At 46.4% G+C, this 25,976-nt stretch overlaps 1 pseudogene; it reads right to left on the bottom strand.

The window, feature by feature from the left end:
- The window catches only part of LOC139273373 (zinc finger protein 420-like), a 55,794-nt pseudogene that overhangs the window by 18,531 nt on the left and 11,287 nt on the right, over window positions 1-25,976 (bottom strand).

Below are 25,976 nucleotides of genomic sequence, written 5' to 3'. Positions count from 1 at the left end.
CCCTCCGTATCTCAGTAACCTCCTCCAGCCCTACATCCCTCCCTATCTCTGTAACCTCTTCCAGCCCCTACTCTTATGCTCATAATAAAGTAATGTAACTGAGTACTGTAGACATGACTAAATGTGACCTTAGCTCCTTTATTCAAACTCCAGAGTGCCAGTACAGCATGGAGGCCTGCTTAGTTACAGTGCTCCCAAGGGATGCTGGGATCCCTTGGGACTCCAACAGGTATACCCTCTGGTGGCAGTGTATGATACAGGTTACCTACGGTTGCATAAATAACATCACTCCCTCCCAATGTCAATAGTACACTTATTTACAGGGTGAGACGATCTGGGGCATTTCACTCTCTTGTCAATCGTCTCGGTACAAATGCAGGTGTGGGTGAGTTTGTTGGGTCTTCACTGGGCTGCTAGGCAGCTGGTCTTGCTGGGCTGCTGGTAATGGTGAATTCAGCTTCGTGGTCGACCGTGATGTCGGTTACTACTTGTGTGTGTTGGGTCGAAGTTGGTGGTGTCCTCTTCGGGTTGCTCGTGGCTGTTTGTGAATTGCAGTTTGGTTTGGTCCGAATGCTTTCTGCAAGTTAGTCCATTAGCAAGTTTGACCTGAACACCCTATTCCCTTCTTTGGCTATGACCGTGCCAGCGAGCCATTTGGGACCATGTCCATAGTTGAGTACAAATACAGGGACATTGACTTCAGTATCGCATAAAAAGTACATGCTTTGTTGATGCTGCCTGCCCTCGACGTGATCATGGAGATCAGGGTGAACAAGAGATAGCCTTGTTTTGAGCGCCCTTTTCATGAACAGTTAGGCTGGGGGAACCCCAGTGAGCGAGTGGGGTCTGGTGCAGTAGCTGAGCAGGACTCGGGACAGGCAGTCTGCAGGGAGCCTTCCGACATATGTTTCAAGTTTTGCTTGATGATTTGGACTGCCCATTCTTCCTGGCCATTGGATGCGGGCTTGAACGGCGCAGATGTGACATGCTTGATCCCATTGTGGGTCATGAATTCCTTGAATTCAGCACTGGTGAAGCACGGCCTATTGTCGCTGACAAGGACATCAGGCAGACCATGCATGGAAAACATGGCTCGTAGGCTTTCGATGGTGGCAGTGGATGTGCTTACAGACATTATTACACTCAATCCATTTTGAATAAGCATCCGTAACAACCAAAAACATTTTGCTTAGAAATGGGCCCGCAAAGTCAACGTGGATCCTCGAGCATGGTTTGGAGGGCCATGACCACAAACTTAGCGGTGCCTCCCTGGGTGCTTTACCCAGTTGAGAGCAAGTGTTGCATTGGTGCATGCATGACTCCCAATCTGAGTTGATGCTGGGCCACCACACCATGGGATCTAGCTATGGCTTTTATCATTACTATGCCTGGGTGGATACTGTGTAGGTCGCGTATGAACGTTTCCCCGCCTTTCTTAGTCAAAACCACGCAATTGCCCCACAAAAGACAGTCCGCCTGTATGGACATTTCTTCTTTGCGCGGCTGGAATGGCTTGATCTCTTCATGCATCTCCGCTGGGACTCTGGACCAGCTCCCATGGAGGACACAGTTTTTTTTACAAGGGACAGTAAAGGATCCTGGCTGGTCCAGCTCTTGATCTGGCGGGCCATAACGGGTGACTTTTCATTTTCAAATGTATCCATCACCAAGAGCAAGTCTTCAGGCTGTGCCATTTCCACCCCGGTGGTGGGCAATGGTAACCGACTGAGAGCATCAGCGCAGTTCTCTGTGCCTGGTCTGTGGCGGATTACATAATTATATGCAGACAGCATAAGCGCCCATCTTTGGATGCGAGCAGAGGCATTGATATTAATCCTTTTGCTCTCTGAGAATAGTGATATGGTCGGTTTCTAATTCAAACTTGAGACCAAACAGATACTGGTGCATTTATTTCACCCCGTAAACGAATGCCGGTGCTTCTTTTTCAATCATGCTGTAGGCCCTTTCGGCCTTGGACAAACTCCTCGCCGCATAGGCGACCGGTTGCAATGTTCCCGATTCATTTGTTTATTGCACACACCCACCCCCATACGAAGACACATCACAACATAGTACTAAACGTTTACATGGGTTAGAAACATAGAAACATAGAAAATAGGTGCAAGAGTATGCCATTCGGCCATTCGAGCCTGCACCACCATTCAATAAGATCATGGTTGATCATTCCCGCAGTACCTCTTTCCTGCTTTCTCTCCATACCCCTTGATCCCTTTAGCCGTAAGGGCCACAGCTAACTCTCTCTTGAATATATGCAATGAACTGGCATCAACAACTCTCTGCGGCAGGGAATTCCACAGGTTAACAACTCTCTGAGTGAAGAAGTTTCTCCTCATCTCAGTCCTAAATGGCCTACCCCTTATCCTGAGACTGTGTCCCCTGGTTCTGGACTTCCCCAACATCGGGATCATTCTTCCCGCATCTAACCTGTCCAGTCCCGTCAGAATCTTATACGTTTCTATGAGAAACCCTCTCATCGTTCTAAACTCCAGTGTATAAAGGCCCAGTTGATCCAGTCTCTCCTCATATGACAGTCCAGCCATCCCTGGAATCAGTCTGGTGAACCTTCGCTGCACTCCCTCAATAGCAAGAACGTCCTTCCTCAGGTTCGGAGACCAAAACTGAACACAATATTCCAGGTGAGGTCTCACCAAGGCCCTGTACAACTACAGTAAGACATCCCTGCTCCTATACTCAAATCCCCTAGCTATGAAGGCTAACATACCATTTGCCTTCTTCACGGCCTGCTGTACCTGCATGCGAACTTTCAATGACTGATGAACCATGACACCCAGGTTTCATTGCACTTCCCCTTTTCCTAATCTGCTGCCATTCAGATAATATTCTGCTTCGTATTTTTGCCCCCAAAGTGGATAACCTCACATTTATCCACATTATACTGCATCTGTGTGGAAGAAAGAATCTATGAACACCTGGCTTAATTTAGAGGGAAGGGTTAAATTCTGTTTTTTGCTATGCTTAAAGAAATAATAAGACTAGAAAAATAGCCACGCTTTTTAGCCTTGAAACTTAGAGATGCAATTAGGTGACCGTCTGGTATTAAAAGGGAGTCTCCTTTTGCCTTTGCTTATCAGACTGTGAACAGAGAGAAACTATGCAAGGACAGATAGAGTGTGTACCTCCCGAGACGACCTTTGTACTCGCGGGACTAATGAATAAGATTCTTTTTCTATTTCTGTATTCAATTTCTGTATAAAGATAAGTGCAATTTGCTTGTACGACAGAGTTTTGCCTTGGTACGGTCCGAGCAGGCTCTCCGAGATATATCTTGCTTTTTAAAATAAATTCTCTCGAAGTGCAGTTCTGAAAGTCTCCGCCTGAGTTAATTTAAGCTAAATATTTCCTCGACAGATTCTGGCGTAGTCGGCAGGATCTCTTTTTAAAAAAAAAAAAACGAGATCCAAAAGAACTAAATTTAACTTTTAAAGAGAAAAGAGGAATTCTGGCGTAGTCCGGCAGGATCTCTAAAAAAAAAAAAACGAGATCCAAAAGAACTAAATTTAACTTTTAAAGAGAAAAGAGGAATTTTAAGGACCTTCCTAACTGAAAGGAGGAAGGTGCCTAGGTCGTCCTAGCTAACAGAGGGACGGGCCGCTGAGATCCCCTAGAGGGTGAGGCATAAGGTAGCTACCGCTAAGAAGCTAAAATAACAAAAAGGCAAAAGGAGCCCCCGAGCTGAGCAGAAAAGAGAACACCGGTGAGCACTTTGTAAATTATTGTATATTTTGTAGGATTGTCCTAACTCTCATTTCAGAAAAGATCGCGACACGTTGCACCCGGAAGAATGGGAAACGGCTCTAGTCGAGCAGGGCGCTCGTGCCCAGCTCCTAGAAAAGGAAAGAAGGACGACCTCTCAACTGAAAGAATGAAAGTACATCCTAAGACTGAGAAAAGAATCAGTAAGGTAGTAAAGCAACGAGAGAAGGTAGGAGATCCCATTGTGCCGCCCGGCTCACCGGCGGACACTGTAATTAAAGAAACAGGAGACGACAGATACGCGGTAACGTTTAGTAGCGATTTGTACGGTTGGTCTGATGGGGATTGGCCATATGGAGGAAGTTTTAAATTGTCCTTAATTGAGGAATGGAGACAGACCACCACAAATGGGACAGGGGACCCCAGTTGGGATACAGATTATATGGAGAATTGTTTTAAAAAATGGACAGAGGTGGCAAAGAGGCACCAGCCCCTAAAAATAAAAAGAAAGAGGAGGAGGGTAAGGAGAAGCCCCCTCCCTCTTACAGCCCCCCGAGTGCCCCGGTTTTGACCGCTTCCCCTGTCGGCTTATACCCCCGTCTTCCAACCACCAAGCCGGATGATTGGCAGGAGATTATAGAAATAGTGGCCGCTCAGCTGGATAAGACAGGCCGATTCCTCCACTACCCCCACGACACAAGCCCCCGTGTAATGATCAGAACAACGGCTGTCCTAAAGCCCTGGACACCGGGAGAAGCTCGGGATATGATATCAGCTGCCCCTAATCCTGTTAAGAAGCCAGTAGCCTTTCACAACTGGCTTGAGCAAACCTGTACCATTTATTAAAGGGAGCTAAAAAGCATGGAGATATAGGGGAAGTTACCCGCTGCTTGCAGAAAGCAGAAGAATAGATTTTGCAGGCAGATGGAAAAATAGTTGGGACGAGCATGCAGGAATACCAATGGATCAAAATGAACCTTTGGCAGTGCAAACCTTGTTAAATTGTATGTTGCCACAACAAGCAAGAGCATACAAAATAAGGGTTTTGGACTGGCAAGGAAAAAGTTGGAAAGAGACAGTTACAGTACTGGCTAACATGGATAGAGAGGGACTATTTACCTATAAGGAAAATATGGCTAAAACAGGTCAGTAAATCAGCAAAAGGGACGAGGACAGGCACAGAATAATCAGTATAGGGATGCCCCGGAGGCTTAGTGGTACAGGCGGCAGCCCTCCGCTTATCGGCAGACATAGAAGAAAACCCTCTGGCAGTAGTAAAAGTAGGAGACACTTATGTAAAGTTCCTGGTGGATACTGGTGCTACTATGTCTTCTGTACCATCCTCTGTGAGATTATCTGTAAGCAACACCACCGTCTTAAGTATGGGTGTGGCCGGTATCCCCATGAAAGAATTTTTATCTGAACCTACCAAATTGATAATTGAAGGACAATCAGTTAATGATGAGACTTTGAAAGTCTCTAAAACAACACCGCTCCCTTTATTGGGAAGACAGACTTTGTGTAAACTAGGAGCCACAATTTATTGCACAAAGGAAGGAATGTACATGGAGCTCCCTCCAAATAATATTCATCAGTTCTTTAATGGGATTAAAGAAGAGAAAAGGGAGGATAACAAAGAAAAGGCTGCCCTCTATTGTTGGCAATTGATTGGCAACTTCTATTCCCCCTTGATACATGAAGTTATACAAAACTTAAAAGCTAAATTTGACTCTAATACTGAAGAATTGATGTATATAATTTTGACAAGCTTTGAGGCAGTTCAGCTTCACTGTACAGCCTGGTACACTCGCCAAAAAGCTGAAACTTACCAGTGTTTGGTACAATCCTTTTTAAATAGAGAAGAAATAGTAGAAGCTACGCCCCGCATTTATTTTGGACCAGAAGGATTGGGGGTAGCCATGGATTTGACACCCTTACAGCAACAGCGGTTTAGAGAAGCGAACTCGACACCTCATCTGACCTTGGCTGTAAAACCGCCAGCGAAACCTAAAGATATGGGTCTGATGATTGTAGGAATAGAAAGAGAAAAACAGCAACAAGGCTATCAACCTTGGGCAGTAATAAAATTGCAAAATGTTCAGATAGACTTTATCACCCACAACAGCGGGATTCTCCAGTGGAAAGGTAAAAATCATGCCTCCACTTTTGAAAAACAGCAACCCCCGGAACAACCAAGCCCTAAGCTGCCAATGGCATTGAATCAAGTATCTTCTGAACTTTGGGCAAAGCATAAGAATGATGTTGGGCAAGTACATTCTGCAGTACCCCATCGGGTACAATTGATAAAGAATGCCGTGTTACCAAGCATTAGGCAGTACAGACTGCCTCCAGAGGCAGAAAATGGGATAGAGCCAGTTATTTCTGCATTGTTGGAACAAGGAGTTTTAGAAAAGACACAGAGCCCGTGTAACACTCCGATACTGCCCATACCAAAGGTTAATAGGCCGAATGAATGGAGATTTGTGCAAGATCTGAGAGCTATTAATAAGATAGTAGTCCTATCACCCCTGTGGTACCGGACACCAACATTATACTATCTGCTATACCACCAACAGCAACTGTCTTTACTGTAATAGACATGTGTTCAGCTTTTTACTCTATCCCGTTAAATCAAGAAAGTCAGTATCTGTTTGCTTTCACCCACAAGAAGCAGCAGTACACATGGACCAGGTTGCCCCAAGGATACACCGAAAGCCCCAGAGGTAAAACACCTGATGGATATGATCATCTACCCCAACCAAGTGTGCCCTTTGAAAATGCCCGAACAGTAGTAAAAATTCTATTTAAAGAAATAATACCAAGATATGGGATACCTATGGGAATCAACAGTGACAGGGGAACCCACTTCACCGGAAAAATAGTGCAGAACCTTGCAGAAGCGTTAGGGTTCCAGTGGAAGTTACATATACCATATCAGCCACAGTCCTCGGGAATGGTAGAAAGAGTAAATGGGATAATAAAATCTACCCTTACCAAGGTATGTCAGGAGACTGGACTGAAGTGGCCAGAAGCCTTACCATTAGTATTGTATACAATGAGAAACCAGAAAAACCGAAACACTGATTTGATACCACATGAAGCCTTATTGGGAAGACCAATGCCTACTGGCGTAAAACCACCACTGTCAGGTGAAAAAATAGCATTAATTTGGAATGATGAAAAATCACTAAAGTATGCTCAGGCCATGTGTGAAATAGCAAGAAGTCTGCATGAACAAATAAAGCAGACACAGGTGCCCCCGTCGGAAGGAAATATGCACCCTTTCAGACCTGGAGATCAAGTGTTAGTAAAAACATTAAATAAAGAATCCTTTTCTCCTAGGGGGAAAGGACCGTATCAGATAATTCTCACAACACGAACCGCTTTGAAGTTGGAAAAGCACCCGAACTGGGTGCATGCAACCCGCTGTAAACATTATTTCCCCGACGAATTACAGCCGAAGGAAAAGGCATTGAACCAGGATGTACTATGGTCGCCCGACTAAGAAAACAGCCATCTTCTAGCTGAAGAACTGTACCTGCTCTTGTATTAAATATTTGGACTTGAAAATATTGCCCAAAATTCACGGACGGATGTCAGAGCTCATTTGTGTGCCAGTTTGGGCCTTTATTATTTGGGTCACTGTTACTATCGTGTGGACGTGTTGTTATTGTAACAACTTATTTCAAGAGTGGTATAGAAACAAACAAGAAAGGGAAGATGGGAAGGGACTCTTGGAAAAATTATAAATGGACGTTAGGTATACTGATCATTTTAGCGACAGGGAACTCCCGGCAGGAGGAAGAAGTCCTAAAAGAAGGAAAAATATGGTATGGGAAAGAAGTAATAGTATAAGGCAGCAAGGCAATTTTATATGCCCAGTAGGCCAAAGTTGTAAAGTAGGGAATTTTACGGCACGATGTGAGGCATGGAATGAAGGAAAAAAGAGGGGAATTCCAGTTTATATTGGGGAAAGGGTAACGGTTGTTCATAGAATACCAGGCCGATGTGTGGATGAAGTGTACCCTGAGCACAGGGAAAAACAAGAGATGGGGGTACATAGGAAGGCCGGACAGGAGAAAAGGTAGTTATTCTTTTACAAGTATGGTAGAAGGGCAGCGGATGTTGTGCATGAATAATACCCCGGTGAATGGAGGAGACCCATTTGTGGTAAAATGGTCAGTAAAAGAATCCGGCCACCCAGAAGACCGGGACCCGGGACATCTAAAAAGGATACTGACCACTTGCATCCCAGTGGTAAGATCCCGAGGTGTATTAAATCTAACAATACGAAATAAATATCCCCCAAAGAAAGAAGATGGTTGCCACACAACCAGTGTTAAGGTATCTTTTGAAAAAGAAAGACCCCAAAGAAAGAAACGGGATGTATTAGAGACTGTGTTAGGTGGAGTGGGAGCAGGAATAGAAGCATTGAACTCCATGGATATCGAGACCCTACAAAATAAAATCCAGGCCATCGGAGGACTGGTAGGGGAAGATATAAAGATCAGAAATGCCTGGGATGAAGGATTACAGTAGTACTGAAGCTTGCTATACACCCCATAGTAATCATAGGTGTGGTTATGCTTGTATTATTAATAATCCTTTGCGGAATGTGGATAAAATAAAAAAATGTAATTAGTCAAGTAATAGGCCTGCTCTCCGAGATAGAAAGAAAAGGTACATACATGAAAGGAAGGTTAAGTCGCTTAGAGGAAAAGGTTGATGAAGACGAATATCTCCAAATGCGACCCTATCCTGAAGGGTATACACCCTCTTTTGCTCAAGAAGAGAATACAGGAAATTGTGTTGATCTAAAAAATAAAAAGATCAACAAGGAGGGAATTGTGGAAGAAAGAATCTATGAACATCTGGCTTAATTTAGAGGAAAGGGTTAAATTCTGTTTTTTGCTATACTTAAAGAAATAATAAGACTAGAAAAATAGCCACGCTTTTTAGCCTTGAAACTTAGAGATGCAATTAGGTGACCATCTGGTATTAAAAGGGAGTCTCCTTTTGCCTTTGCTTATCAGACTGTGAACAGAGAGAAACTATGCAAGGACAGATAGAGTGTGTACCTCCCGAGACGACCTTTGTACTCGCGGGACTAATGAATAAGATTCTTTTTCTATTTCTGTATTCAATTTCTGTATAAAGATAAGTGCAATTTGCTTGTACGACAAAGTTTTGCCTTGGTACGGTCCAAGCAGGCTCTCCGAGATATATCTTGCTTTTTAAAATAAATTCTCTCGAAGTGCAGTTCTGAAAGTCTCCGCCTGAGTTAATTTAAGCTAAATATTTCCTCGACAATCTCCCATGCATTTTCCCACTCAACTAACCTGTCCAAGTCACCCTGCAGCCTCTTTGCGTCCTCCTCACAGCTCACACCGGGTTTACATGTGTTGCACAGAACAAGCAGTTTGTTGGAACGTAACAGATTTCTGGCTTTCTCAAAAGCAGCCCCTTGTGATTTCCCCCATACCCAGTCATCTCCCTTGCATAGCAGCACGTGTAGGGGTTCTAGCAAGGTGCTGAACCCAGGTAGGAAATTACTAAAATAGTTGAGTCGTAGGAACATCCGCAGCTCCATCACATTCTGTGGTCTCGCCACGTTCTTGATGGCCTCGTTCTTGACGTCAGTGGGTCTGATGCCGTCTGCCGTGATTCTTCTCCCTATGAACTTCACCTCTGGCGCCAGGTAAACACACTTCGAGCATTTCAACCTGCGTCCCACGCGATCTAGCCAACTTAGAACCACTTCTAGGTTCTTCAAGTGTTCGATGGTGTCCCGACCTGTGACCAGTATGTCGTCCTAGAAAACCACAGTGCGCGGAACCGACTTTAGCAGACTCTCCATGTTCCTTTGAAAAATTGCCGCGGCCGATCGAATCCCAAACGGGCATCTATTGTAGATGAACAGACCTTTGTGCATGTTGATGCAGGTGAGGCCTTTCGAAGATTCTGCCTGCATCATGTAGGCCTAAGTCAGGTCCAACTTGGTGAACGTCTTTCCTCCAGCCAGGACCGCAAATAAATCATCTGCCTTGTGTAGGGGATACTGGTCCTGTAGCGAAAAATGGTTAATCATTACTTTATAATTCCCACAAATTCTGACCATGCCATCGCCTTTGAGAACCTGAACAATTGGACTGGCCCATTCGTTGACCTCCACCGGCGCGATGATGCCTTCTCGCTGCAGCTTGTCCAGCTCAATTTCCACTTTCTCTCGCATCATATATGGCACTGCCCGTGCCTTGTGGTGGATGGGTCGTGTACCAGGAACCAAGTGGATCTGCACCTTCACCCCCGAGAAAATTCTGCTGCCTGGCTCAAACAACGACAGGAACTTGCTCAGAACCTGGGCACATGAGGCATTGTCGATGGATGAGAGCCCTCGGATGTCGTCCCAGTTCCAGTGGATTTTTCCCAGCCAGCTTCTGCCGAACAGTGTGGGGACATCTCTTGGTACAATCCATACTGGGAGTTCGTGCACTGTTCCATCATAGGAGACTTTTAATACTGCGCTGCCAATTACAGGGATCAGCTCTTTAGTGTAAGTTCTTAGCTTGGTATGAATGGGGCTATGCTTGGGCCTGTGTGCCTTGTTGCACCACAGCCTGTCGAAGGCGATTTTGCTCATGATAGACTGACTCACACCCGTGTCCAGTTCCATGGATACTGGAATTCTGTCCAGTTCAAATTTTAACATGATCGGTGGACATTTTGTGGTGAAGGTGTGTACCCCGTACACTTCTGCCTCCTCGGTTCGAGTCTCTAGTTCAGCCTGATCCGCTGTGGATCCATCCTCCTCTGCAACGTGATGGTTTGCAGGGGTTGCACATTCGCTGGAGGTGTCCCATTGCTCCACAGCCTTTGCACATATAGTGTTTGAAGCGGCATTAATGGGCTCGATGATCACCTCCGCAGCGCCAACAAGGTGTTAACTGCCTCGCATTAACGTTTGATGGCAGACTCTAGGTCATCTGAGGTCGCACAGCTGCAGGCGTGTACTTTCTGCATATGCATTTCCTGCCTGAAAATGATGTTACTTTGTGTACAGTACTTGCCGAAATCTCTTTATGCTGCGAAATTTGCTGGGTGTTATCGCTGGTGGACATAAATGCCTGGGCTATCATTATGGCTTTGCTCAGGTTCGTGTTTCAACAGTCAATAGTTTGCAAAGGATAACCTCATGGCCAATGCCAAGCACAACAAGTCTTTTAGCATTTGCTCAAGGAATCCATCGAATTCACAATGTCCTGCAAGGTGCCTTAATTCAGCGAAGTAGCTTGCCACTTCCTGGCCTTCAGACCGCTGAAACATGTAGAATCGATACCTTGACATCAGAAAGCTTTCCTTCGGATTTTGGTGCTTCCAGACCAGTGTGCACAGTTCTTCATAGGATTTGGTTGTTGGCTTCACAGGAGCGAGAAGATTCTTCATGAGGCCATAGGTTGTTGCCCTGCAGACAGTGAGGAGGATCGCACTTCGTTTGGCAGCGTTCTCATCCCCTTCCAGCTCATTGGCTACGAAGTATTGGTCGAGTCGCTCCATGAAGGCCTCCCAATCATCCCCTTCTGAGAATTTCTCCAGGATACCAACAGTTCTCTGCATTTCCGCGTGGTTGTTCGTTATCTCATCACCAATTGTTATGCTTATAATAAAGTAATGCAACTGGGTACTGTAGACAATGAGTAAGTGTGACCTTAGCTCCTTTATTCAGACTCTTGAATGCTGGTACAGCATGGTAGGCTTGCTTTTTTACAGTGCTCCCAAGGGATGCTGGGATCCCTTGGGACTCCAATAGGTAAGCCCTCTGGTGGCGGTATTATACAGGTTGCCTGGGGTTACATACATGACAGGTGGGCCAAGGCAGCAGCGTGTTCTGCAACCAATTGCGGTGCTTGAGGTTTGGATCCTGAGTCGGTCTGTCAGGTGAGTCAGTGTGAACCCCTCTTAAAGAATTTATCTTTTAACAGTTAAATTCAGGTTTCTTTTGTCAACAAAACAGTTTAATATTTGTCAGTATTTTGTTTCCCTGGAGTTCCTATTATGAGTTCCAGACACTTTAGGCCAAGTGGAATAGATGTTGAAAAGATCATTAATTTCCCTCTTACCATGTCACTGTTAGTTAAAGGTACAGAGATTGATTTCCCCTCATTATACTTTCGCAGTAGTTAAAGTAACATCCTTCCTATTGGTAGTGAGTCACATTCTGTGCTGGAGGAGATGGCTGGTGGCATCAGCCTTTAAAATACTCCTCCACTTGTTGAAATCCCTCCAAAGCCTCACCCCTGCCTCTCTATCTAACTGCCTCCAGCCCAACAACCCTCTTAATAGGTTGGGTTTGTTTTCTTTGGAACAGAGGAGGCTGAGGGGAGACCTTATAGAGGTGTATAAAATTATGAGGGGCCTAGATAGAGTGCATAGGAAGGACCTATTTCCGTTCGCAGAGGGGTCACCAACCAGGGGGCATAGATTTAAAGTAATTGGTAGGAGGTTTAGAGGGGATTTGAGGGGAAATTTCTTCAACCAGAGGCTGGTGGGGGTCTGGAACGCACTGCCTGAAAGGTTGGTAGAGGCAGAAACCCTCACATTTAAAAAATACTTGGATGTGTACTTGACATACTGTAACCTGCAAGGCAACGGACTAAGAGCTGGAAAGTGGGATTAGGCTGGATAGCTCTCTGTCAGCCTGCGCAGACATGATGGGCCTAAATGGCCTCCTTCCGTGCTGTAAATTTCTATGCTTCTATAATGAGAAACAAGTTACAGTGTCGGGGGTTGATAACTACGTGTTTAAAGGTCATTCATTTCCCTCTTTCCATGTTGCTGTTAGTTAAAGGTACAGAGATTGATTTACCCTCATTCTGCATCTTTAGTCGTTAAACAAAAATTTTTCCTGTTAGCAGTGAGTCACATTCTGCACTGGGGGAGACAGCTGGTGGCTTCAACCTTTAAAATACTCCTCTTGTCCAAATCCCACCAAGGCCTCACCCCTCACTATCTCTGTAACCTCCTCCAGCCCACCAACTCTCTTAAGGAGAAACAATTTTCAGTGTCAGAAGGCTCGTTAACCAGAGGACACCAATTTAAGGTGATTGGCAAATGAAGCAGATGCTACACGAGGGGGAAAAATTAAGCAGCCAGGTGTTATGGCCTGGAACGCACTGCCTGTAAGGGTGATGGAAGCTGATTCACATGTTACTTTCAAAAGAGATAAATATTTGAGTTGGAAAGATTTTCAGGGTTATGAGGCAAGAGCAGCGGAGTGGCTTGCATCCTAGAGTCTTGAGAAGTAGCGGCAGGGATAGTGGATGCACTGGTTGTAATTTACCAAATTTCCCTGGATTCTGGGTAGGTCCCAGCAGATTGGAAAACTGCAAATGTAACACCCCTATTTAAAAAAGGAGGCAGACAAAAAGCGGGAAACCAGTTAGCCTAACATCTGTGGTTGGGAAAAGTTGAAGTCCATTATTAAAGCAGTAGCAGGGCATTTGGAAAAGCAAAATTCGGTCAGAGTCAGCATAGATTTATGAAGGGGAAGACATGTTTGACAAATTTGCTGGAATTCTTTGAGGATGTAACGAACAGGGTGGATTAAGGGGAACCAGTGGATCAGCTGCATTTGGACTTCCAGAAGGCATTTGACAAGGTGCCACATAAAAGGTTACTGCATAAGGTAAAAGTTCACAGGGTTGGAGGTAATATATCAGCATGGATAGAGGATTGGCTGACAAACAGAGAACAGAGTCGGGATAAATGGGTCATTCTCTGGTTGGCAATCAGTAACTAGTGGGGTGCCGCAGGGATCAGTGCTGGGGCCTCAACTATTTACAATTTATATTAATGACTTGGATGAAGGGACCAAGTGTATCGCGGCCAAATTTGCTGATGATACAAAGATGGTGGGAAAGCAAGTTGTAAGGAGGACGCAAATAATCTACAAAGGGATATAGATAGGCTCAATGAGATGGCAGAAATCTGGCAGATGGACTATAATGTGGTAAAATGTCAGGTTATCCCCTTTGGTAGGAAAAATAAAAAAGTAAATTATTTATATGTGACAATTACAAAATGCTGTAGTGCAGGATCTGGGGGTTCTTGTACATGAAACTCAAAAAGTTAGTATGCAGTTACAGCAAGAAACCAGGAAGGTAAATGGAATGCTGGCCTTTATTGCAAGGGGGATGGAGTATAAAAGTAGGGAAGTCCTGCTACAACTGTACAGGGCGTTGGTAAGACCACACCTGGAGTACTGCGTACAGTTTTGGTCTGGACTTGTCTCCAATAGACAGACTATTATCTGAATGGTGACAGATTAGGAAAAGGGGAGGTGCAACGAGACCTGGGTGTCATGGTACATCAGTCATTGAAGGTTGGCATGCAGGTACAGCAGGCGGTTAAGAAAGCAAATGGCATGTTGGCCTTCATAGCAAGGGGATTTGAGTACAGCGGCAGGGAGGTGTTGCTACAGTTGTACAGGGCCTTGGTGAGGCCACACTTGGAGTATTGTGTACAGTTTTGGTCTCCTAACTTGAGGAAGGACATTCTTGCTATTGAGGGAGTGCAGCGAAGGTTCACCAGACTGATTCCCGGGATGGCGGGACTGACCTATCAAGAAAGACTGGATCAACTGGGCTTGTATTTACTGGAGTTCAGAAGAATGAGAGGGGATCTCTTAGAAACGTTTAAAATCCTGATGGGTTTAGACAGGTTAGATGCAGGAAGAATGTTCCCAATGTTGGGGAAGTCCAGAACCAGGGGTCACAGCCAAAGGATAAGGGGTAAGCCATTTAGGACCGAGATGAGGAGAAACTTCTTCACCCAGAGAGTGGTGAACCTGTGGAATTCCCTTCCACAGAAAGTTGTTGAGGCCAATTCGCTGAATGTATTCAAAAAGGAGTTGGATGAAGTCCTTACTACTCGGGGGATCAAGGGGTATGGCGAGGAAGCAGGAATGGGGTACTGAAGTTGCATGTTCAGCCATGAACTCATTGAATGGCGGTACAGGCTAGAAGGGCCGAATGGCCTACTCCTGCACCTATTTTCTATTCTCATGCCGAGGGTACTGCTACACCAGACGGGAGAGGCAACATTTGGGGACACTGATTTCCCGCCAATTCCCATTCCCCTTCTTTCTGGTGGATAATGGAGGGGCCACTGTGTGAAATGTGCAAGTCAGTAAGAATTGTCAGCAAGCTCTTTCTAATTGGAGATTTTATTCAGTAGAAACTTTCACACACTATTGTAGATTTTGAACCAAAGATCAATTTAGAATTAAAGTAAAAGTTCATAATTTTATTCCAAATTGAATTTCTGTTGTGAGTCGCTGAATTAAGGGGAAAGATAACACACAGCGTTTCATAAATGGACACTGCAGCCCCAAGAACACAATCAGCAATATATCCAGCATATTAAAGTCCAGCCCAGATATAGGGTTATTAACATCAGCAGAAACAAACCCCAACTATCAGAATGAACATGGTTCAGTCGGGATGTGATTAACAGCAGCAATAACAGCACATTCCAACCCCTGCAGTCACTTGTGAACTCGCTGGTGTTTCAGCAGGTGGGATGACCGAGTGAATCCCTTCCCACACTCAGAGCAGGGGAACGGCCTCTCCCCAGTGTGAACTCGCTGGTGAGCTACAAGGTTGGATGATGTAGTGAATCCCTTCCCACACACGGGGCAGGTGAACGGCCTCTCCCCAGTGTGAACTCGCTGGTGTTTCAGCAAGGTGGATGACTGAGTGAATCCCTTCCCACACTCAGAGCAGATGAACGGCCTCTCCCTAGTGTGAACTCGCTGGTGTATCAGCAGGGTGGATGATCGAGTGAATCCCTTCCCACACTCAGAGCAGGTGAACGACCTCTCCCCAGTGTGAACTCGCTGGTGTATCAGCAAGGTGGATGACTGAGTGAATCCCTTCCCACACTCAGAGCAGGTGAACGGCCTCTCCCCAGTGTGAACTCGCTGGTGTTTCAGCAGGTTGGATGAATGAGTGAATCCCTTCCCACAGTAAGAGCAGATGAACAGCTTTTCCCCAGTGTGAATTCGCTGGTGTATCAGCAGGGTGGATGACTGAGTGAATCCCTTCCCACACTCAGAGCAGGGGAACGGCCTCTCCCCAGTGTGAACTCGCTGGTGAGCTACAAGGTTGGATGATGTCGTGAATCCCTTCCCACACACGGGGCAGGTGAACGGCCTCTCCCCAGTGTGAACTCGCTGGTGTGTCAGCAGGTGGGATGACCGAGCGTATCCCTTCCCACACTCAGAGCAGGTGAATGGCCTCTCCCCAGTGTGAACTCGCTGGTGTCTCAGCAGAGTGGATGACTGAGTGAATCCCTTCCCACACTCAGAGCAGGTGAATGGCCTTGCCCCAGTGTGACTGTGTCGATGAATTTCCAGCTCAGATGGTTTTCTGAATCCCTTCCCACAGTCACATTTCCATGGTTTCTCCGTGGTGCGGGTATCCTTGTGACTCTCCATGGTTGGACGATCAGTTGAAGCCTTGCCCACACACAGAACACATTTACAGTTTCTCCCCACTGTGAATGGTGCGATGTTTATTCAGGCTGTGTAACTGGTTAAAGCTCTTTCCGCAGTCAGTGCACTGGAACACTCACTCGGGTGTGTGTGTGTGTCTTTTGTGCCTTTCCAGTCACACTGATGTTTAAAATCTTTTCCCACAGACAGAACAGGCAAACATTTCTCCTTCCACTTTCAAAGGCCGATGATATTCACGTCCTGATGAATGGATTGACTCCGTCAGATCTTGACGTGTTGTTTGGTTTGTGTTTTCTGTCTGAAAATCTCCCCTTCTAATACGCTGTAAAAGGAGATAACAAAACTCATCACTGTCAGTACAAGACAGAAATTCAGGATAGACAAATCTAGTTTCCATGGAACATTCTTTCCTCTCTTGTTCTTCCAAAGCTATAAATCCCTGTCCCACACATTGTCCCTCCTGCTGTGCTGAAATCCAAACCCATCGCACATTTCTAGACTGTTTCTCCTCCACTCCTAGTTTTCACCACCAATTCTGGCTGGGTTCAGTTCTATACTCACTGGTTCCCCTCCCTCTCCTCCCCTGAAGGTGCTGATTCTGGCTGGGTTCAGTTCTACACTCACTGGTTCCCCTCCCCTGAAGGTGCTGACTCTGGCTGGGTTCAGTTCTACACTCACTGGTTCCCCTCCCCTGAAGGTGCTGACTCTGGCTGGGTTCAGTTCTACACTCACTGGTTCCCCTCCCCTGAAGGTGCTGACTCTGGCTGGAGTCAGTTCTACACTCACTGGTTCCCCTCCCCTGAAGGTGCTGACTCTGGCTGGGGTCAGTTCTACACTCACTGATTCCCCTCCCTCTCCTCCCCTGAATGTTTTTTTCTCTCTGTTAAGTTAGTACTTAGTCTTTAAATAAAGGTTAGTTAAATCAGCTGATTGCTGAGTAGTTGTTGGGTGTGTTTTTCTAAGGTTTAGAGTTTAGTTCTACTTGATAGTTCCGAGTGTAACTAGAGGAATGGCAGGATAGCTCAGTCCCGTGGATTGCACATCCTGTGGCATGTGGGAAATCCTGGATGCTTCGTGCTGTCGGGACGACCACGTGTGCAGGAGGTGTCTTCAGCTGCACCAAGTCGAGCTGTGTGTTTTGGAGCTTGAGCAGCGTCTGGAATCACTGCGGTGTGTCCGTGAGACTGAGAGCTTGTGGATAGCACGTTTCTAGAGGTGCTCACCCCGCAGCTTTAGAGTGTGCAGGCAGAGAGGGAGTGGGTGAGCACCGGACAGAAGAGGAGGACCAGGCAGGTAGTGCAGGAGTCCCGAGTCCATCTCGCTCTCCAACCGGTACTCTGTTCTGAGTACCAGTGAGGACGATGGTGGCTCTGGGGAGTGCAGCCAGAGCCAAGTCCACGGCACCACGGGTGGCTCAGCTGCACAGGGGGGAGGAAGAAGAATGGAAGAGCTATAGTGGTAGGGGATACAATAGTCAGGGGAACAGACTGGTGTTTCTGCGGCCGCAGACGTGACTCCAGGATGGTATGTTGCCTTCCAGGTACCAGGTCAATGATGTCACCGAGCGGCTGCAGGGCATTCTGGGGGGAAGAGGGTGAACAGCCAGAGGTCTTGGTCCATATCGGGACCAATGACATAGGTAGAAAGAGGGATGAGGTCCTGCAGGCAGAGTTTAGGGAGCTAGGAGCAGCGCGAGTCCGGGGTCGGCGAGAGGCCTATAAAGGCCAGCGGGAGTCGAGCAGTTCGAGCAGTCAGTCGAGGAGGCGGGAGCTCGGAGCAGTGCGAGTCCGGGGTCGGCGAGAGGCCTATAAAGGCCAGCGGGAGTCGAGCAGTTCGAGCAGTCAGTCGAGGAGGCGGGAGCTCGGAGCAGCGCGAGTCCGGGGTCGGCGAGAGGCCTATAAAGGCCAGCGGGAGTCGAGCAGTTCGAGCAGGTCGAGGAGGCGGGAGCTCGGAGCAGCGCGAGTCCGGGGTCGGCGAGAGGCGTGTCGGTGCAGCTACAGGGAGAAGGCAAAGATACAAAGGTGACGTCACAGCCTAGGGGGTAAATGATTGGCTGGTGATTGGTGAGTAGTTTTTCTTTTTCTTCTTATATTGGTCAGTAACTTTTAACATTGTTATTACCAGTTTAAGTGTATCTAAGGGTTAAGACATGGCAGGAGAGCTCGGTCGGGTGTTATGCTCCTCCTGTACCATGTGGGAACTCAGGGACACTTCCGGTGTCCCTGACGACTACGTGTGCGGGAAGTGTGTCCACCTCCGGCTCCTGACGGTCCGCGTTACGGAATTGGAGCTGAGGGTGGATTTACTCTGGAGCATCCACGATGCTGAGAATGACGTGAGTAGCACCTGCAAAAACAAAAGACAGAAAGGAGATGAGGAAAAGTGGAGGGCAGAGAAACCCAAGGCAAAGAACAAAAAGGGCCATTGTACAGCAAAATTCTAAAAGGACAGAGGGTGTTAAAAAAACAAGCCTAAAGGCTTTGTGTCTTAATGCAAGGAGTATCCGCAATAAGGTGGATGAATTAACTGTGCAAATAGATGTTAACAAATATGATGTGATTGGGATTACGGAGACGTGGCTCCAGGATGAGCAGGGCTGGGAACTCAACATCCAGGGGTATTCAACATTCAGGAAGGATAGAATAAAAGGAAAAGGAGGTGGGGTAGCATTGCTGGTTAAGGAGGAGATTAAGGCAATAGTTAGGAAGGACATTAGCTTGGATGATGTGGAATCTATATGGGTAGAGCTGCAGAACACCAAAGGGCAAAAAACGTTAGTGGGAGTTGTGTACAGACCTCCAAACAGTAGTAGTGATGTTGGGGAGGGCATCAAACAGGAAATTAGGGGTGCGTGCAATAAAGGTGCAGCAGTTATAATGGGTGACTTTAATATGCACATAGATTGGGCTAACCAAACTGGAAGCAATACGGTGGAGGAGGATTTTCTGGAGTGCATAAGGGATGGTTTTTTAGACCAATATGTCGAGGAACCAACTAGGGGGGAGGCCATCTTAGACTGGGTGTTATGTAATGAGAAAGGATTAATTAGCAATCTCGTTGTGCGAGGCCCCTTGGGGAAGAGTGACCATAATATGGTGGAATTCTGCATTAGGATGGAGAATGAAACAGTTAATTCAGAGACCATGGTCCAGAACTTAAAGAAGGCTAACTTTGAAGGTATGAGGCGTGAATTGGCTGAGATGGATTGGCGAATGATACTTAAGGGGTTGACTGTGGATGGGCAATGGCAGACATTTAGAGACCGCATGGATGAACTACAACAATTGTACATTCCTGTCTGGCATAGAAATAAAAAAGGGAAGGTGGCTCAACCGTGGCTATCAAGGGAAATCAGGGATAGTATTAAAGCCAAGGAAGTGGCATACAAATTGGCCAGAAATAGCAGCGAACCTGGGGACTGGGAGAAATTTAGAACTCAGCAGAGGAGGACAAAGGGTTTGATTAGGGCAGGGAAAATGGAGTATGAGAAGAAGCTTGCAGGGAACATTAAGACGGATTGCAAAAGTTTCTATAGATATGTAAAGAGAAAAAGGTTAGTAAAGACAAACGTAGGTCCCCTGCAGTCAGAATCAGGGGAAGTCATAACGGGGAACAAAGAAATGGCGGACCAATTGAACAAGTACTTTGGTTCGGTATTCACGAAGGAGGACACGAACAACCTTCCGGTTATAAAAGGGGTCGGGGGGTCTAGTAAGGAGGAGGAACTGAGGGAAATCCTTATTAGCCGGGAAATTGTGTTGGGGAAATTGATGGGATTGAAGGCCGATAAATCCCCAGGGCCTGATGGACTGCATCCCAGAGTACTTAAGGAGGTGGCCTTGGAAATAGTGGATGCGTTGACAGTCATTTTCCAACATTCCATTGACTCTGGATCAGTTCCTATGGAGTGGAGGGTAGCCAATGTAACCCCACTTTTTAAAAAAGGAGGGAGAGAGAAAACAGGGAATTATAGACCGGTCAGCCTGACATCGGTAGTGGGTAAAATGATGGAATCAATTATTAAGGATGTCATAGCAGTGCATTTGGAAAGAGGTGACATGATAGGTCCAAGTCAGCATGGATTTGTGAAAGGGAAATCATGCTTGACAAATCTTCTGGAATTTTTTGAGGATGTTTCCAGTAGAGTGGATAAGGGAGAACCAGTTGATGTGGTATATTTGGACTTTCAGAAGGCGTTCGACAAGGTCCCACACAAGAGATTGATGTGCAAAGTTAGAGCACATGGGATTGGGGGTAGTGTACTGACATGGATTGAGAACTGGTTGTCAGACAGGAAGCAAAGAGTAGGAGTAAATGGGTACTTTTCAGAATGGCAGGCAGTGACTAGTGGGGTACCGCAGGGTTCTGTGCTGGGGCCCCAGCTGTTTACACTGTACATTAATGATTTAGATGAGGGGATTGAGTGTAGTATCTCCAAGTTTGCGGATGACACTAAGTTGGGTGGCAGTGTGAGCTGCGAGGAGGATGCTGTGAGGCTGCAGAGCGACTTGGATAGGTTAGGTGAATGGGCAAATGCATGGCAGATGAAGTATAATGTGGATAAATGTGAGGTTATCCACTTTGGTGGTAAAAACAGAGAGACAGACTATTATCTGAATGGTGACAGATTAGGAAAAGGGGAGGTGCAAAGAGACCTGGGTGTCATGGTACATCAGTCATTGAAGGTTGGCATGCAGGTGCAGCAGGCGGTTAAGAAAGCAAATGGCATGTTGGCCTTCATAGCAAGGGGATTTGAGTACAGGGGCAGGGAGGTGTTGCTACAGTTGTACAGGGCATTGGTGAGGCCACACCTGGAGTATTGTGTACAGTTTTGGTCTCCTAACCTGAGGAAGGACATTCTTGCTATTGAGGGAGTGCAGCGAAGGTTCACCAGACTGATTCCCGGGATGGCGGGACTGACCTATCAAGAAAGACTGGATCAACTGGGCTTGTATTCACTGGAGTTCAGAAGAATGAGAGGGGACCTCATAGAAACATATAAAATTCTGACGGGGTTAGACAGGTTAGATGCAGGAAGAATGTTCCCAATGTTGGGGAAGTCCAGAACCAGGGGTCACAGTCTAAGGATAAGGGGTAAGCCATTTAGGACCGAGATGCGGAGGAACTTCTTCACCCAGAGAGTGGTGAACCTGTGGAATTCTCTACCACAGAAAGTTGTTGAGGCCAATTCACTAAATATATTCAAAAAGGAGTTAGATGAGGTCCTTACTGCTAGGGGGATCAAGGGGTATGGCGAGAAAGCAGGAATGGGGTACTGAAGTTGAATGTTCAGCCATGAACTCATTGAATGGCGGTGCAGGCTAGAAGGGCCGAATGGCCTACTCCTGCACCTATTTTCTATGTTTCTATGTTTCTATGGTCTTACCGCAGGGAAAGGATCCACAGCCAGATAGGGAATGGAAGACCAGCAGGAAGAGCAGTGCAAGGAAGGTAGTGCAGGGGTCCCCTGTGGTCATCCCCCTGCAAAACAGATACACCGCTTTGGGTACTGTTGAGGGGGATGACTCATCAGGGGAGGGCAGCAGCAGCCAAGTTCATGGCACCGTGGCTGGCTCTGCTGCACAGGAGGGCAAGAAAAAGAGTGGGAGAGCGATAGTGATAGGGGATTCAATTGTGAGGGGAATAGATAGGCGTTTCTGCGGCCGCAACCGAGACTCCAGGATGGTATGTTGCCTCCCTGGTGCAAGGGTCAAGGATGTCTCGCAGCGGGTGCAGGACATTCTGAAATGGGAGGGAGAACAGCCAGTTGTCGTGGTGCACATTGGTACCAACGACATAGGTAAAAAAAGGGATGAGGTCCTACGAAACGAATTTAAGGAGCTAGGAGCTAAATTAAAAAGTAGGACCTCAAAAGTAGTAATCTCGGGATTGCTACCAGTGCCACGTGATAGTCAGAGTAGGAATCGCAGGATAGCGCAGATGAATACATGGCTTGAGCAGTGGTGCAGCAGGGAGGGATTCAAATTCCTGGGGCATTGGGACCGGTTCTGGGGGAGGTGGGACCAGTACAAACCGGACGGTCTGCACCTGGGCAGGACCGGAACCAATGTCCTAGGGGGAGTGTTTGCTAGTGCTGTTGGGGAGGATTTAAACTAATATGGCAGGGGGATGGGAACCAATGCAGGGAGACAGAGGGAAACAAAAAGGAGACAAAAGCCAAAGACAGGAAGGAGATGAGGAAAAGTGGAGGGCAGAGAAACCCAAGGCAAAGAACAAAAAGGGCGACTGTACAGCAAAATTCTAAAAGGACAAAGGGTGTTAATAAAACAAGCCTGAAGGCTTTGTGTCTTAATGCAAGGAGTATCCGCAATAAGGTGGATGAATTAATTGTGCAAATAGATGTTAACAAATATGATGTGATTGGGATTACGGAGACGTGGCTCCAGGATGATCAGGGCTGGGAACTCAACATTCAGGGGTATTCAACATTCAGGAAGGATAGAATAAAAGGAAAAGGAGGTGGGGTAGCATTGCTGGTTAAAGAGGAGATTAATGCAATAGTTAGGAAAGACATTAGCTTGGATGATGTGGAATCGATATGGGTAGAGCTGCAGAACACCAAAGGGCAAAAAACGTTAGTAGGAGTTGTGTACAGACCTCCAAACAGTAATAGGGATGTTGGGGAGGGCATCAAACAGGAAATTAGGGGTGCATGCAATAAAGGTGTAGCAGTTATAATGGGTGACTTTAATATGCACATAGATTGGGCTAGCCAAACTGGAAGCAATACTGTGGAGGAGGATTTCCTGGAGTGCATAAGGGATGGTTTTCTAGACCAATATGTTGAGGAACCAACTAGGGGGGAGGCCATCTTAGACTGGGTGTTGTGTAATGAGAGAGGATTAATTAGCAATCTCATTGTGCGAGGCCCCTTGGGGAAGAGTGACCATAATATGGTGGAATTCTGCATTAGGATGGAGAATGAAATTGTAATTTCAGAGACCATGGTCCAGAACTTAAAGAAGGGTAACTTTGAAGGTATGAGGCGTGAATTGGCTAGGATAGATTGGCGAATGATACTTAGGGGGTTGACTGTGGATGGGCAATGGCAGACATTTAGAGACCGCATGGATGAATTACAACAATTGTACATTCCTGTCTGGCGTAAAAATAAAAAAGGGAAGGTGGCTCAACCGTGGCTATCTAGGGAAATCAGGGATAGTATTAAAGCCAAGGAAGTGGCATACAAATTGGCCAGAAATAGCAGCGAACCTGGGGACTGGGAGAAATTTAGAACTCAGCAGAGGAGGACAAAGGGTTTGATTAGGGCAGGGAAAATGGAGTACGAGAAGAAGCTTGCAGGGAACATTAAGGCGGATTGCAAAAGTTTCTATAGGTATGTAAAGAGAAAAAGGTTGGTGAAGACAAACGTAGGTCCCCTGCAGTCAGAATCAGGGGAAGTCATAACGGGGAACAAAGAAATGGCAGACCAATTGAACAAGTACTTTGGTTCGGTATTCACTAAGGAGGATACAAACAACCTTCCGGATATAAAAGGGGTCAGAGGGTCTAGTAAGGAGCGGGAACTGAGGGAAATCTTTATTAGTCGGGAAATTGTGTTGGGGAAATTGATGGGATTGAAGGCCGATAAATCCCCAGGGCCTGATGGACTGCATCCTAGAGTACTTAAGGAGGTGGCCTTGGAAATAGCGGATGCATTGACAGTCATTTTCCAACATTCCATTGACTCTGGATCAGTTCCTATGGAGTGGAGGGTAGCCAATGTAACCCCACTTTTTAAAAAAGGAGGGAGAGAGAAAACAGGGAATTATAGACCGGTCAGCCTGACCTCAGTAGTAGGTAAAATGATGGAATCAATTATTAAGGATGTCATAGCAGTGCATCTGGAAAATGGTGACATGATAGGTCCAAGTCAGCATGAATTTGTGAAAGGGAAATCATGCTTGACAAATCTTCTGGAATTTTTTGAGGATGTTTCCAGTAAAGTGGACAAAGGAGAACCAGTTGATGTGGTATATTTGGACTTTCAGAAGGCTTTCGACAAGGTCCCACACAAGAGATTAATGTGCAAAGTTAAAGCACATGGGATTGGGGGTAGTGTGCTGACGTGGATTGAGAACTGGTTGTCAGACAGGAAGCAAAGAGTAGGAGTAAACGGGTACTTTTCAGAATGGCAGGCAGTGACTAGTGGAGTGCCGCAAGGTTCTGTGCTGGGGCCCCAGCTGTTTACATTGTACATTAATGATTTAGACGAGGGGATTAAATGCAGTATCTCCAAATTTGCGGATGATACTAAGTTGGGTGGCAGTGTGAGCTGCGAGGAGGATGCTATTAGGCTGCAGAGTGACTTGGATAGGTTAGGTGAGTGGGCAAATGCATGGCAGATGAAGTATAATGTGGATAAATGTGAGGTTATCCACTTTGGTGGTAAAAACAGAGAGACAGACTATTATCTGAATGGTGACAGATTAGGAAAAGGGAAGGTGCAACGAGACCTGGGTGTCATGGTACATCAGTCATTGAAGGTTAGCATGCAGGTACAGCAGGCGGTTAAGAAAGCAAATGGCATGTTGGCCTTCATAGCGAGGGGATTTGAATACAGGGGCAGGGAGGTGTTGCTACAGTTGTACAGGGCCTTGGTGAGGCCACACCTGGAGTATTGTGTACAGTTTTGGTCTCCTAACTTGAGGAAGGACATTCTTGCTATTGAGGGAGTGCAGCGAAGGTTCACCAGACTGATTCCCGGGATGGCGGGACTGACCTATCAAGAAAGATTGGATCAACTGGGCTTGTATTCACTGGAGTTCAGAAGAATGAGAGGGGACCTCATAGAAACGTTTAAAATTCTGACGGGTTTAGACAGGTTAGATGCAGAAAGAATGTTCCCAATGTTGGGGAAGTCCAGAACCAGGGGTCACAGTCTGAGGATAAGGGGTAAGCCATTTAGGACCGAGATGAGGAGAAACTTCTTCACCTAGAGAGTGGTGAACCTGTGGAATTCTCTACCACAGAAAGTAGTTGAGGCCAATTCACTAAATATATTCAAAAGGGAGTTAGATGAAGTCCTTACTACTCGGGGGATCAAGGGTTATGGCGAGAAAGCAGGAAGGGGGTACTGAAGTTTCATGTTCAGCCATGAACTCATTGAATGGCGGTGCAGGCTAGAAGGGCTGAATGGCCTGCTCCTGCACCTATTTTCTATGTTTCTATGTTTCTATGACCTCAAAGGTAGTAATCTCCGGATTACTCCCGGTGCCACGAGCTAGTGCGTACAGAAATAGGAGTCTCGAGCAGATCAATGCGTGACTGGAGAGATGGTGTATGCAGGAGGGCTTTAGTTTCCTGAGGCATTGCGACCGCTTCTGGGGGAGGTGGGACCTGTACAGGCCAGACGGCTTGCACCTCAACAGCGCCAGGACCAATATCCTCGCCGTGGGGAGGGGGCGGGGGGGTATGCTAGTACATAGGAACATAAGAAATAGGAGCAGGAGTAGGCCATAAGGCCCCTCGAGCCTGCTCCGCCATTGATTACAATCATGGCTGATTCGATCGTTGACTCAGGTCCACTTCCCTGCCGCTCTCCATAACCCCTTCTTCCCTTATAATTTAATAAACTGTCTATTTCTGTCTTAAATTTTTTCAATGTCTCAGCTTCCACAGCTCTCTGAGGCAGTGAATTCCACAGATCAACAACCCTCAGAGAAAAAATTTCTCCTCATCTCAGTTTTAAATGGGTGGCCCCTTATTC

This window comes from Pristiophorus japonicus, chromosome 9 (assembly GCF_044704955.1).
Source record: "Pristiophorus japonicus isolate sPriJap1 chromosome 9, sPriJap1.hap1, whole genome shotgun sequence".
Lineage (NCBI taxonomy): Eukaryota > Metazoa > Chordata > Chondrichthyes > Pristiophoridae > Pristiophorus > Pristiophorus japonicus.
This window is presented reverse-complemented; position numbering and strand designations above follow the sequence as displayed.